Genomic DNA, 13241 nt, shown 5'->3' with positions numbered 1-13241 from the left:
GTTAATTCAGACTTAATATTACACAAAGGCCCCATGGATGTATTATTTTTGAAAATATTGGCTGTAGGCTATAGGTGTTTCCTTTACTTTGTCATTGATATAAATAAATCTGGCCAATCCTACTTGTACCACAACACATTTTACAGAGAACAGAAAACAAATAAAACCACATTCTGTACTATTGGTATTGATGTATCTTGCACTTTTAAGCTCTAGAAGAGGAGAGAACAGTCCACCCAGAAAAGAGTCGCTGTGTAATTACTGTGTAATAATGTCCGTAGGCCGGTGGGGGGGCTGGGTGGCTGCAATAAAGAAAAGCTTCTTCTTTTTCTTCTTCCAGCTGACGCATTGTAAATGTTTTAACTTTATATTGTACTCTTTCACTGGTGTATTATTTTGAGAGGGGATTTCTCATAGGCGGCGAAAATACGCTGATTAATTGTCCCTCATTGACAGCTGGGGGGGGGGGGGGCAGAGACCTTTCTACTACAGATATTATACTGTTTGTACCTCATACAACCCACTTCAAAAAAGCTGAGCTAACCAATTTAATGTTACTCTCACCCAGAGCTCTTATAACCAGATTTATGTTTTGGCATTCTCTGTTCTTACAGTTAGTACAGTACGAGTGACCACAAGTCTGTGCTTCGTTAGATTACTTGGAAAAGAAAAAGAAAACATATTTCATAAATACTGTATTAGTATGAGTGTTAGTCATCATGGGTATATGGAGAATAATAGAAAGATTGGGCAACTGGAGGTTTTTTGTGGGCTTTTGTCAGCTTTCTCCCCTTTGCAACGGCCCTGGTTATACATGTTGTTGTGCTGACTCATGTTTTCTCTCCCAGCAGCATCAGGAAAGAGTTGTTTCTTTTAGTGCTGAAAAGCACTTTCATATCCTGTCAGAAGTTGTTGTGTTTTTTTCAGGAGGAAGTGAAGAAAAGTTGAAATGACACAATGGTCACACTGGAATGTTTTACGACTCAATTATGAAATCACAGATTTATATTTGCACTCAATGAGGACTTGCTTGAAATCAGTTTAAATACTTGAGCTTTGTTGTTGTTGTTGTTGTCAGTTAGAGCCTATAATCTTAACTTAGGCCCCGTCCAGACGAATACGCGGCTTCACCGAACCCGATCTTTTTCTTAATCGTTTTGAAAAAAATCTCCGTAAACACGGCATCGTTTTCAGAAATACCTGCGTCCACACGGATCCAGTGAAAACGACCCAAAACATCCTCCAGGTGTGTGTGGAGTGTGTGTGGCGCTGCAGCGCTGCCACACACAACACTTAAGACAGAGAAGAAGACGGGAAGTCCCCGCTGTAATTCAATAGAAGAACATGTCCCCCGCTGTATTAAACTCAAACATGGATTAAATGTTGACAGGGAGTCGTGTCAGAGTAAATATGATGATCAGTGATGATTAAACAGGCGCGATTCAGCTGCAGCGTCCGAGCGACCCGACGGCAGTCGGCCGTTGTTGTTGTTGTTACGTCCATAGACTGACTAGCTGCTGCAGCGGTGTGTGTGTGTGTGTGTGTGTGTGTGTCTCAGGTTACAGGTAGAGCGGCGGGGGGCATGACATCATCATTTCAGAAAAAAGCCGTATTGGCCGTCCAGACGAAAACGTTGGGGCGGCGTTTTCAAATTTTCCCACTCTGGGACCCGTTTTCAAAAAATACCGTTTTCACGTTTGGACGCGAGGCCGGTCCGATAAAGTATTTATCCGGATTCGAAAAAAACGGATTTGTGTGGACGGGGCCTGAACCTGTATGTTTAGGCCCCGTCCACACAATCCTTTATCGGACCGGCCTCGCGTCCACACGAATAGGCTACGGCGTTTTCAGGGGGTGAAAACGGTATTTTTTGAAAACGGGTCCCAGAGTGGGAAAATTTGAAAACGCCGCCCCAGCGTTTTCGTCTGGACGGCCAAAACGGGTTTTTTCTGAAACGATGATGTAATACCCCCCACCGCTCTACCTGTGACCTGAGACACACACACACACACACACACACACACACACACACACACCGCTGCAGCAGCTAGTCAGTCTATGGACGTAACAACAACAACGGCCGACTACCGTCAGGTCGCTTGGACGCTGCAGCTGAATCGCGCCTGTTTAATCATCACTGATCATCATATTTACTCTGACACGACTCCCTGTCAACATTTAACCCCTTGTTTGAGTTCAATACAGCGGGGGACTTGTTCTTCTATTGAATTACAGCGGGGACTTTGCGTCTTCTTCTCTGTCTTAAGTGTTTGTGTGTGGCAGCGCTGCAGCGCCACACACACTCCACACACACCTGGAGGATGTACTACAGTGTAACCTGCCTTAGCTCTAATTGTTGATTTTTTAAAACTAGGAGATACAGATATTTTATCAGTGCATTAATTACCTCGTGGACTAGTAAATCAGAAGTCTAGATCGCTCTAGGAGAAAGGGGTATTGGCAATATGCATTGAGTGACAGAGTAAAGAATTGACACAACCATCAGGTAAGTTTTAAGTGTGTTATATTGTTTTGAATAAAGAAATAAAATAAATAAAATGAATAAAAGAAAAAAATGTTTTACAGTGTCAACACACACATGAGATATCGACCACAGTTTCCAATAAATTCAGTCTCTGAATAAATCACAGTCTCTGTTTTGGGTAGCTCGCCACGACCACTGAGGTCCCTTCTACCTTACAGAACAGGAGGAAATCCTCAGCAGAAGAAGTAGTTGTGCAGATCTCAAACCCAGGAATCCATACCAAAGAAAAAGACCCGGCCTATAAAGGCCAAAAGAAAGGGTTACTATATATTCATGTAAATAAAATATACTTCTAAATGTAAATAAATGCATATAAACACATATTTATACATGTATATTATAACATTGTTTCTTAATAATTGTTTTAACCACTTTTTACTGTGCTTTTAAAATGAACCGAACACAATATAAACATCAACATGAGCCAAAATGGCGGAATATTTCTTTACATTCATCTCCTCTCTTTTCCTCTTTTTTCTATACCGCCGCTCACTCTCAGAGAAAATACACCGAGCGGGGGGTAATGTACACAACACAGATATATAAAACTATTTTTTAAACACTATACACATGAATTTAATGCCTCACTAATCCATATTAACATTAGCAGATGCACATTTCAGCTTTGTTCACCGGACTTTTATCAATTAAGTTCAGGCTACTCACCAGAGGCTCAAACTTCACATACACACACACACACTCCGGGCACAAGGAAGAATACACGGCTCGTCTGTCCAGGTTCCGCTTTTTTAAGAGACAGGGACATGGGAGTTCAGTAACGTGTACCCTCAAAAATATAATTTAGCGAAATACATGTGGCTAATGACCGGAGCTAGCGCCGTAGCTGCTAATAAACACTCACGTTCTCCTCCGTCTCCGTCACAAAACACACGGTCCGCTTCCAACCCACGGCAAAAGAAAAGGCTTCGCTCTCTGCACCGACGATAAAAACTTAACTCAGACTTGGAATATCTGACTTTCTTTCACAAAACGGTAATATCTGCAGCCGAAGCTTAGCATGCAGCCACCTCGACGACGGTCCGGCAGAGAGAGAGAGAAAAAACAACAACACGCCTGCACGTACACCCTGACGGCGTCTGATTGGTTACTCCGCTTCACATCACGTGAACTCCTCATGTCACCTGAATCTTTTACACTTCCAGAAAGGCACATTCGCCACACTTGAAATAAACAAAACATTCTTTTTAAAACAGATGTAAATAAATGTGTGTATATTAATCTTTTTAATCTATTTATTGACATATTTATGATTTTAATCATAAATCCTATTTATTTATTTTATGTAAGATTATTTTAAATCAAACTCTATTTATTTATTTGTCACATCTATTTATTTATCATTTATTAATTTATTGATCTAATCAATTAACTGATAGCTGGACTAGGATAAGGGCCTAGTAACCTGGGTTACACCCTCCCCTTCTAAAGGTGTGTATGTCCCATTACACCCACATGACTATGAATTGGCCTTGGGGTTACTTGGAGGATGTCTGCATAGCCAGGGTTCTGGAGTGCATCGGCAAAAGCAAGGTTGAGGCCTTGGAAGAGTGACTGGACTATAGACAGCAAGGGATTTCCGAGTTGACCATACTGTAGTCGTTCAGGTTGTTCTCTACGCCTCTGGGAACGTCTGGGAACACTGTCACCCTCACTCTCTCCCACGATGACTGGAGAGGTTCCTCTTCCAGATATCCCAGCTGCGGTTCCCTCATTGGTTCTGTCCAATGACACATCCTCACAAGATTTATTGACAGAGCATCCGTCATCCTTGCTGCTGTCACTGAATGACAGATCTGAGAAAACAGGAAGGCTTTCATCCATAATATTTGGTTCTGAGGGAGACTCCGACATGCTCGGCTGAACAGGTAAGGTCTCATCCTCCTGTCTTGAAATGTCAAAGGGGGCGTCCTGAGAGCTTCCAAACAGAGCTCTTCTCACTTTGGGGGGATCAGTTTCTCTGTGCCTTGAGATGACCTCAGCCTCCGGATCAACAACTGCTGAGGTTCCTTTCCATCCAGAACAGCTTGGCTCATTTGAGGTGTCATCCCCGAAAGCTGGAGGTTTCTCTGACTCGGATGGAATGATCTCCACAGGCATCCACTGTACTGTCCCTCTTTCAGGTGCACGTCTCTTTTCTCTGTCTTGTTTTTCCATGATTAATGTCTCTGTCTTTTCTTCCAGGTCAACAGGAGCAGGAAGCCAACCAGCTGAAGACGAGGTGGGTTGTTTTGTCTCTCCAAGATGTCTCTCCCTTGCAGGTACTGTCTCTGGCCGGGTCACAAGTCTTGTTTCAATGAAGTCAGAGTTCAATGTCTCTCCAGGTAAGTAGTAGTAGTACTCACTGTCTTCTGACTCTGAGTTGTCATCTGCCACCTCAGACTCGGCTGCGGCTTCCATTCTCAACTGTCTCCTTGTTCTAGGTTTGCTGATAGTCTGCTTCGGAGGTTGCTCGGGCTCTGCCACAGGTAAGAACCCACACGGCAGCAAGAGGTCACGGTGTAAGGTGCGAAGTGGTCCATCTTTTCCCTCTGGTTTGACAGAGTACACAGGTAGGTCACCAGCACGTCTGACCACTATGTGAATGTCTGGTTCCATTTGTCGGCCAACTTGTGTTTCCCTCTGATCCGAACGTTCCTCACAAGGACTCGATCTCCTGCCTCAAGAGTGGACTCGACGACTCTCTTGTCAAACCGTTGTTTGTTGCGCTCAGCTGTCTTTGAGGCATTTTCCGTGGCAACTCGGTAGCTTTCCTCTAGGCGGCCCTTTAAGTCATGCACATACTGGGAATGTGACTTGGGTTCACAGCTGGAAGGGAGACCGAACGCCAAATCAACTGGAAGTCGGGGTTGCCTGCCGAACATTAGTTCGTAGGGACTGAATCCGGTCACGTCATTCCGCGTGCAGTTATAGGCGTGCACTAGAGGCTTGACAAATTCTCGCCAGCAAGACTTGTCTTTGTTTTCGAGAGTGCCCAACATCTGGAGGAGGGTCCTATTGAATCTCTCCACTGGATTCCCCCGGGGGTGGTAAGGGGTAGTCCTGACCTTTTGAATGCCAGCGATGGAGCACAGTTCTTTGATGGTGCGAGATTCAAAATCTGGACCCTGGTCACTCAGAAGCTTTTCCGGAAATCCATAATGCACCAGGAAGTTTTCCCATAAGCACTTAGCCACAGTCTGCGCTTTCTGGTTTCGAGTTGGTATCGCGACTGCGTACTTCGTGAAATGGTCTGTCAGTACCAGTATATCTTTTGTGTTGCTCCGATCCGGCTCCACCGATAGAAAATCCATGCAGACCAGCTCCAAGGGCCTGCTGGCCTTGATGTTACACAGAGGAGCTGCTCTTTCGTTTGGAGTCTTTCGGCGCACACAACGTTCACACCTCTTGATCTTCTGCTCTACATATGCGGACATTCTAGGCCAATAGAATCGTGACCTCACGAGGTCGAGGGTCCGCTCTATTCCTAGATGGCCTAGATCATCATGTAGGCCTCTCAGTGCTGTGGCTCTGAGTTCAGTTGGTAGAACAAGCTGGTGTGTGACTCGTCCATGTTCTTGTCGCGTTCTGTACAACACTCCACCTCTCAACTCAAGACGCTTCCATTCTCGGAGCCACAAAACAAGTTCTGGAAGCTCTTGTCTCAAGGTGGGTGAGGGCATGTCTCCAGACTCCTTGTGCTCAATGACCACTCTGAGATCAGGGTCGGCCTGTTGCTTTGCTCTCATCTCCTCTTCAGTCCAAGGACCAATCACAGGGAGTCCATGATCCTCTTCCTGCTGGAAACCACTGGGCAGAGCATCGGAGTGGACGGCGAGAGACTCGACCAGTGCGACTGATGGACATGTGGAATTTTTGTGAGACCACTCAACATCATGCCTCTCACATATGGCCTTCACTGCATCTGGGAGAACAACATCTGGACTCTCCTGATCCTTCAGGTAATGTAGAGTGAACTGTTGGATCCTTTCACGCTCTTTCCTCGACACAGCATCATCCAGGAGCTCCCCATGTGGTCGACGAGAGAGTCCGTCTGCATCCTGATTCTGAGTTCCTGCTCTATACTGGAGCTTGAAGTTGAATGTCGATAGAGCTGATAACCACCTGTAACTCGTGGCATCCAACTTCGCGGAAGTCAGGATGTAAGTTAAGGGATTACTGTCGGTGACGACAGTGAAGTCGGTACCGTACAAGTAATCACTAAACTTAGCAGTGACAGCCCACTTTAGCGCGAGGAATTCCAATTTGTGAGCAGGGTATTTCGCCTCACTCTTTGTCAAACCTCTGCTTGCGAAAGCGATAGCCCTCATCCGTCCATCTTGTTCTTGATACAAAGCCGCACCAAGCCCTGTCGTGCTCGCGTCAGTGTGAAGGACGTATGGGAGTTTGGGGTCTGCAAATCCCAAGACAGGTGCGGTGGTGAGCTTGTCAATGATCTCCTCGAACGCTCTCTGACATTCTGGAGTCCACCTCTTCCCAAAGGATTCCTTCGGATGGAAGTACAGGTGAGTTTTTCCTCTTCCTTGACTGTGTTTCCTGAGAGGTGGGTACCCTGCTGTGAGGTCATTTAGAGGTTTGGTGATCTTTGAGTAGTTCTTCACAAACCGTCTATAGTACCCAGAAAACCCCAGGAAAGAGCGCAGCTGTTTGAGGTTCTCAGGTACTGGCCAGGTCTTTAAGGCTTCTATCTTCTGCGGATCCGTCTCAACTCCATGCTGGGAGACAATGTGACCAAGATACTTAACGGAGGTTTGGAAAAACATGCATTTTTCTGATGACAATTTTAAACCATACTCTTTAAGTCGGTTGAGGACCTGTAGTAATCTTGACTCGTGTTGCTCCAAGGTATCCGAGAAGATGATGAGGTCATCGATGAAAACCAGCGCTTCCTTGCGGTTGAGATCGCCTACACACCTCTCCATCAATCGCTGAAACGTACTTGGTGCGTTGGTAACCCCCTGGGGCATTCTATTAAATTCCCAGAAGCCCAGGGGGCACACGAACGCAGTCTTCTGTTTATCAGCCTCTTCCATTTCGACTTGGTAATAGCCCGATTTTAAATCGAGGACTGAAAACCACTTGGAGCCAGTCAAAAGAGAGAACACTTCTTCTAAGTTTGGTAGAGCGTAAGCATCCTTTATTGTTTGTGAGTTGAGTTTCCGGAAGTCGATGCATAACCTCACAGAGCCATTTTTCTTCCGCACGACAACAATGGGGGATGCGAAGGGGGACTCGGACTCGCGTATGACACCAGAATCGAGCAGCTCTTGAAGATGTTTCTTAACTGCGTCGACATCGTGTGGATGGATGGGTCTGGGTCGGTGCTTGAAAGGAGTGTTATCGCTCAGCTTGATGTGATGCTTTACTTTGTTGGTATGACCAAAGTCCATGTCGTGCTGAGAAAAAACTTCAGGCATGCTATTGAGCAGCCTTGTGATTCGCTCTTTCCACTCCGGTGGTAACGGGGAATCCCCAAAATCAAACTCCATCTTTTTGGTTTCAGGAGCGGTCAAGTCGGCGGAGGGCTCCTTTCCCATCACCTGTTGAACGGCGTGAATTTCAGCCAACACCGTCCTCGGAGGGATGGTGACGTCATGTTGAGTCTCATTCCTCAGCAGGATTGACATCGAGCAAGGGCGCTTGACAGGTAAGGTGCACAGGGAGCTAGCAACCAGCAATCCGCCAGGAAGGGACGACACAGATGCGGCCTCTACAACTGCCCACTTGTCCTGGTGAGCACCACTGAGGTGGACCTGCCCCTCCACAACGGCTGTGCTGCCCGCTGGCACCACTTCGGGGGTGTTACTCCGCGCCTTGATCAGCCCAAGAGCTCCAGTACTTGCCTGCTTTTTCCGTACTTCCAGGATTTTCAAAACCACTCTGTAGCCAGGAAGGAATGACTGAGGGCGACAATCATGCCTTTCAACATAGCTGGAATAGAGGACGTCTAATGAGTTGGTGCCAATGAGGATTTGAGGCACACTGCTCACATCAGGAACAACCAACACCAGCGTAGGGACTTCAGTCTCTTTTCCCAAAAACTCCTCTGGAAACAACAGGTTAAGCTCCACGTACCCGAGGTAAGGCACCGCTTCTCCATTGGCTCCCTCTACTTGCAGCTCTACATCCAAAAGATCGTCCAGCGATTTCAAGGAATGATGGGACAGGTGAGTCTGGAAAAAGGACAGCGGGATAGTGGTCACCTGAGATCCCGTATCTAGCAGGCAGTTAACTTTGTGGCCTTCAATAGTGACTTGAGCAGTGCATTTTGTTCCAACCAGCTTGGGCGGCAGTATGGTGGAGGTGGTGTTAGCATTACCACACTTGCTAGCCACTTGCTTTGTTTTTCTAGGGCGTATGGTTGATCTTTTAGTCCCTGTTTGCCCTGCAACAGGGGCTTCTAGTAGTTTAACTGCTGGATGCTAGGGCTGCCATTTTGCTGATCCCATTGCCGTTGTTTTTCTCTAAGCAGCTGTCTCTTTTCCTCAACGAGGAGGGGGTTGGGTTCACTCTCACAGTGGACTGCCAGGTGAGCGTCTCCACCGCAGCGGAAACAGTACCATGGACGGGGCCTATTGTTTGCTGTTGGCCCAGAACTGGACTGTCCGCTCACTCTCTTGTTGGGTGGCTGGTGTCGAGCTGTCATGGAGAAGTCTCTTGAGAATGCAGGCGATGGTATCTGATGACTCTGAACTTGGGGTGGGCTCACCTGTGCTTGAAGAAAGGCAAGCTGATGTTTCAATGCTTTAATCTCTGTTGCTTCTAGGTGGTCGCTCTTTGCTTCCTGAGTTGCTTTCCTCATATCTGCTACTTGTGCTTGAATGTCAGTAATTTGTCTTTTCAATGTGCTGATTTCAGTTGTGTCAGGACAGCTGACTTTGGCTTTACGTGGAGTTGTAGTCTGCATGACAGCAACCTGGGCTTGTATTTCGTTGAGCTGTTTCTTTAAGACGTCAGTATCTGTTACTTCTTTCTCAGGTGTAGCACAACTGTATGCAGCTAACTGTTGTGATGCAGCTCTGAACGTTGGGACAGCAGGACTTGGTTTGTGTAGTCCAAGGTGTTTTTTCATGCGGTTATGTTTACTTGCCTGTCTGTCTTCCTCCGTTCTAATCAGAAGCACCAGTTCAGCAAACGAGGGCGGTGCATTTGTTTTCCGCTCCAGCTGGAGATCAGCGATCAAGCCATCATTCCAGCAGCCACGACAGAACTGCTTCAGGAGGTAGCGGTTTCGTTCACTCTCGGCGATACCACCTCGTCTGACCACAGCACTCAGAGCAACTTGCAAGCGGTTCAGATAGTCAGACGGCTTCTCGTCGTTGTTCTGCAGCGTCCCCATAAGCTTAGCCAACAGCTCATCTCCATCCTCTACAGAGCCATAGACTGAATCAAGTAGCTGAAGATACACTGATGGCAAAGCTTGAGGGCTGACATGCTTGATAACATCAGTAGCTGGAGGCAATAAGCTGTCCAAGATCTTGCGTGTTCTGTGCAGGTCAGACATGGAGGGATCTGTCAAGAATAAATCAACATTTGCTCTCCAGGTGTCAAAGTCAAGTTCACTGTTTGGACGAGGAAACTTCCCAGAGAAAGGTCTGAGGCGAAATGAAGAGTGCATGGGAGACATAGCTTCATTAGCTCGCATGACATGTTCAACAACGACCCGTTGTACAGCAGGAGGATTAACATCACTCATGGTAAGTACTGAATGTGTCACTGCAGCACTGTCACCATTACCACTGGCTTTGATGGACTGGGACGCTGGGTGTTGAGTGTTCAAGTTAGCAGCCATGCTAGGCGATGGAGCGGCTGTCAACACAGCAGGCTGCAACTGATCATTCACACTGATAGGTAAAGACGTTACCTGTGGACTCGGAGCAGCGGCCTCGAGCCTTCGCAGAGCTGGTGTTGATGCTGCTCGGGCATCACCTCTCAATCCACGCTGATCACGACTGGGTGAAGGAGATGGTGGGAACACAGCTGGTAAGTTCCTGACTATCTCAGGTGAGACAGATCCAAGCAGGAGAGAGGGCTGTTGCACGACCTGTGATGGCGCTTTAATATTTTCAATCCCCTGAACAGTTGCATCAGATGTGTTCAACTGAGAGTCTTCGACTGGTGCAGTGTCAGCGGGGAGGTTCACAACTTTACCTGCACTCATCTTCATCAGTTCCTCTTGAAGTACACTTTCAAATGACTTCCCACTTTTATCAGCTATGGCTTGCAGTTCCTCAAGATACCCCTTGGTGGCGCTGCTGCTAGCAGTGCTAGTGTAAACACTATCTAAGGAGAGCACCTTAAAGGTAACATTTGCATTAGCTGAGCTCTGATACTCTTTTGGCAATATAGGTCTAAATGTGTGCATTGCAGAGCTATTTGAAAATTCCACAATGGAGCAGAGATGATACTCTGATTTTGGATCATCAATGACTAGTACTCTGCTAATAGACCCATAGCATTTCAGGTGGCTCTCAAGCTCCTCATCTACTTCAGTTTGAGTTAACCCAATAACAATAACTGAGTTACGAACATTTATCTTTTTATCTTTCACTATATCCATTGTACTATATTGTTGCTTACCCTTTTACTCGTGTCACTCAATAATACTCCACTTTCTCCTGGCTAGCTCGCCAAGTTTCTGTAACCTGCCTTAGCTCTAATTGTTGATTTTTTAAAACTAGGAGATACAGATATTTTATCAGTGCATTAATTACCTCGTGGACTAGTAAATCAGAAGTCTAGATCGCTCTAGGAGAAAGGGGTATTGGCAATATGCATTGAGTGACAGAGTAAAGAATTGACACAACCATCAGGTAAGTTTTAAGTGTGTTATATTGTTTTGAATAAAGAAATAAAATAAATAAAATGAATAAAAGAAAAAAATGTTTTACAGTGTCAACACACACATGAGATATCGACCACAGTTTCCAATAAATTCAGTCTCTGAATAAATCACAGTCTCTGTTTTGGGTAGCTCGCCACGACCACTGAGGTCCCTTCTACCTTACAGAACAGGAGGAAATCCTCAGCAGAAGAAGTAGTTGTGCAGATCTCAAACCCAGGAATCCATACCAAAGAAAAAGACCCGGCCTATAAAGGCCAAAAGAAAGGGTTACTATATATTCATGTAAATAAAATATACTTCTAAATGTAAATAAATGCATATAAACACATATTTATACATGTATATTATAACATTGTTTCTTAATAATTGTTTTAACCACTTTTTACTGTGCTTTTAAAATGAACCGAACACAATATAAACATCAACATGAGCCAAAATGGCGGAATATTTCTTTACATTCATCTCCTCTCTTTTCCTCTTTTTTCTATACCGCCGCTCACTCTCAGAGAAAATACACCGAGCGGGGGGTAATGTACACAACACAGATATATAAAACTATTTTTTAAACACTATACACATGAATTTAATGCCTCACTAATCCATATTAACATTAGCAGATGCACATTTCAGCTTTGTTCACCGGACTTTTATCAATTAAGTTCAGGCTACTCACCAGAGGCTCAAACTTCACATACACACACACACACTCCGGGCACAAGGAAGAATACACGGCTCGTCTGTCCAGGTTCCGCTTTTTTAAGAGACAGGGACATGGGAGTTCAGTAACGTGTACCCTCAAAAATATAATTTAGCGAAATACATGTGGCTAATGACCGGAGCTAGCGCCGTAGCTGCTAATAAACACTCACGTTCTCCTCCGTCTCCGTCACAAAACACACGGTCCGCTTCCAACCCACGGCAAAAGAAAAGGCTTCGCTCTCTGCACCGACGATAAAAACTTAACTCAGACTTGGAATATCTGACTTTCTTTCACAAAACGGTAATATCTGCAGCCGAAGCTTAGCATGCAGCCACCTCGACGACGGTCCGGCAGAGAGAGAGAGAAAAAACAACAACACGCCTGCACGTACACCCTGACGGCGTCTGATTGGTTACTCCGCTTCACATCACGTGAACTCCTCATGTCACCTGAATCTTTTACACTTCCAGAAAGGCACATTCGCCACACTTGAAATAAACAAAACATTCTTTTTAAAACAGATGTAAATAAACGTGTGTATATTAATCTTTTAAATCTATTTATTGACATATTTATGATTTTAATCATAAATCCTATTTATTTATTTTATGTAAGATTATTTTAAATCAAACTCTATTTATTTATTTGTCACATCTATTTATTTATCATTTATTAATTTATTGATCTAATCAATTAACTGATAGCTGGACTAGGATAAGGGCCTAGTAACCTGGGTTACAACAGCGTTTTGGGTCGTTTTCACTGGATCCAAACAGATACATTAAAATACAAATGCTAATTAAGAAAAACATGATCAATTTGATAACAACCACGCTGCAAATAGAGTCAAAATACAAATAAATAGATGATAATGTCAGGTAATTTCATGGTTGTGAATTTTAAAAGGTTAAACAATTAAATAAGATGATTGAGAAAATAATGACCTCTCTTCTACACCATCGACCACAATGTGAGGTCCTGGACTTTCTTTTGTCATCATTGACATTTTGTAGTCGTAGTTGTGGTTGCTTATAAAATGTTAGCAAATGCTATAATAACATGTGTTTGTGCATGCAAATATAAGACCAAATACTTTATTTAGTATGTAAAATGTTGTGTTAATTGCTGTTACT

This window comes from Trachurus japonicus, chromosome 9 (genome assembly GCF_045865225.1).
Source record: "Trachurus japonicus isolate A0001 chromosome 9, Traja_1.0".
Classification (NCBI taxonomy): Eukaryota; Metazoa; Chordata; class Actinopteri; order Carangiformes; family Carangidae; genus Trachurus; species Trachurus japonicus.
This window is presented reverse-complemented; position numbering follows the sequence as displayed.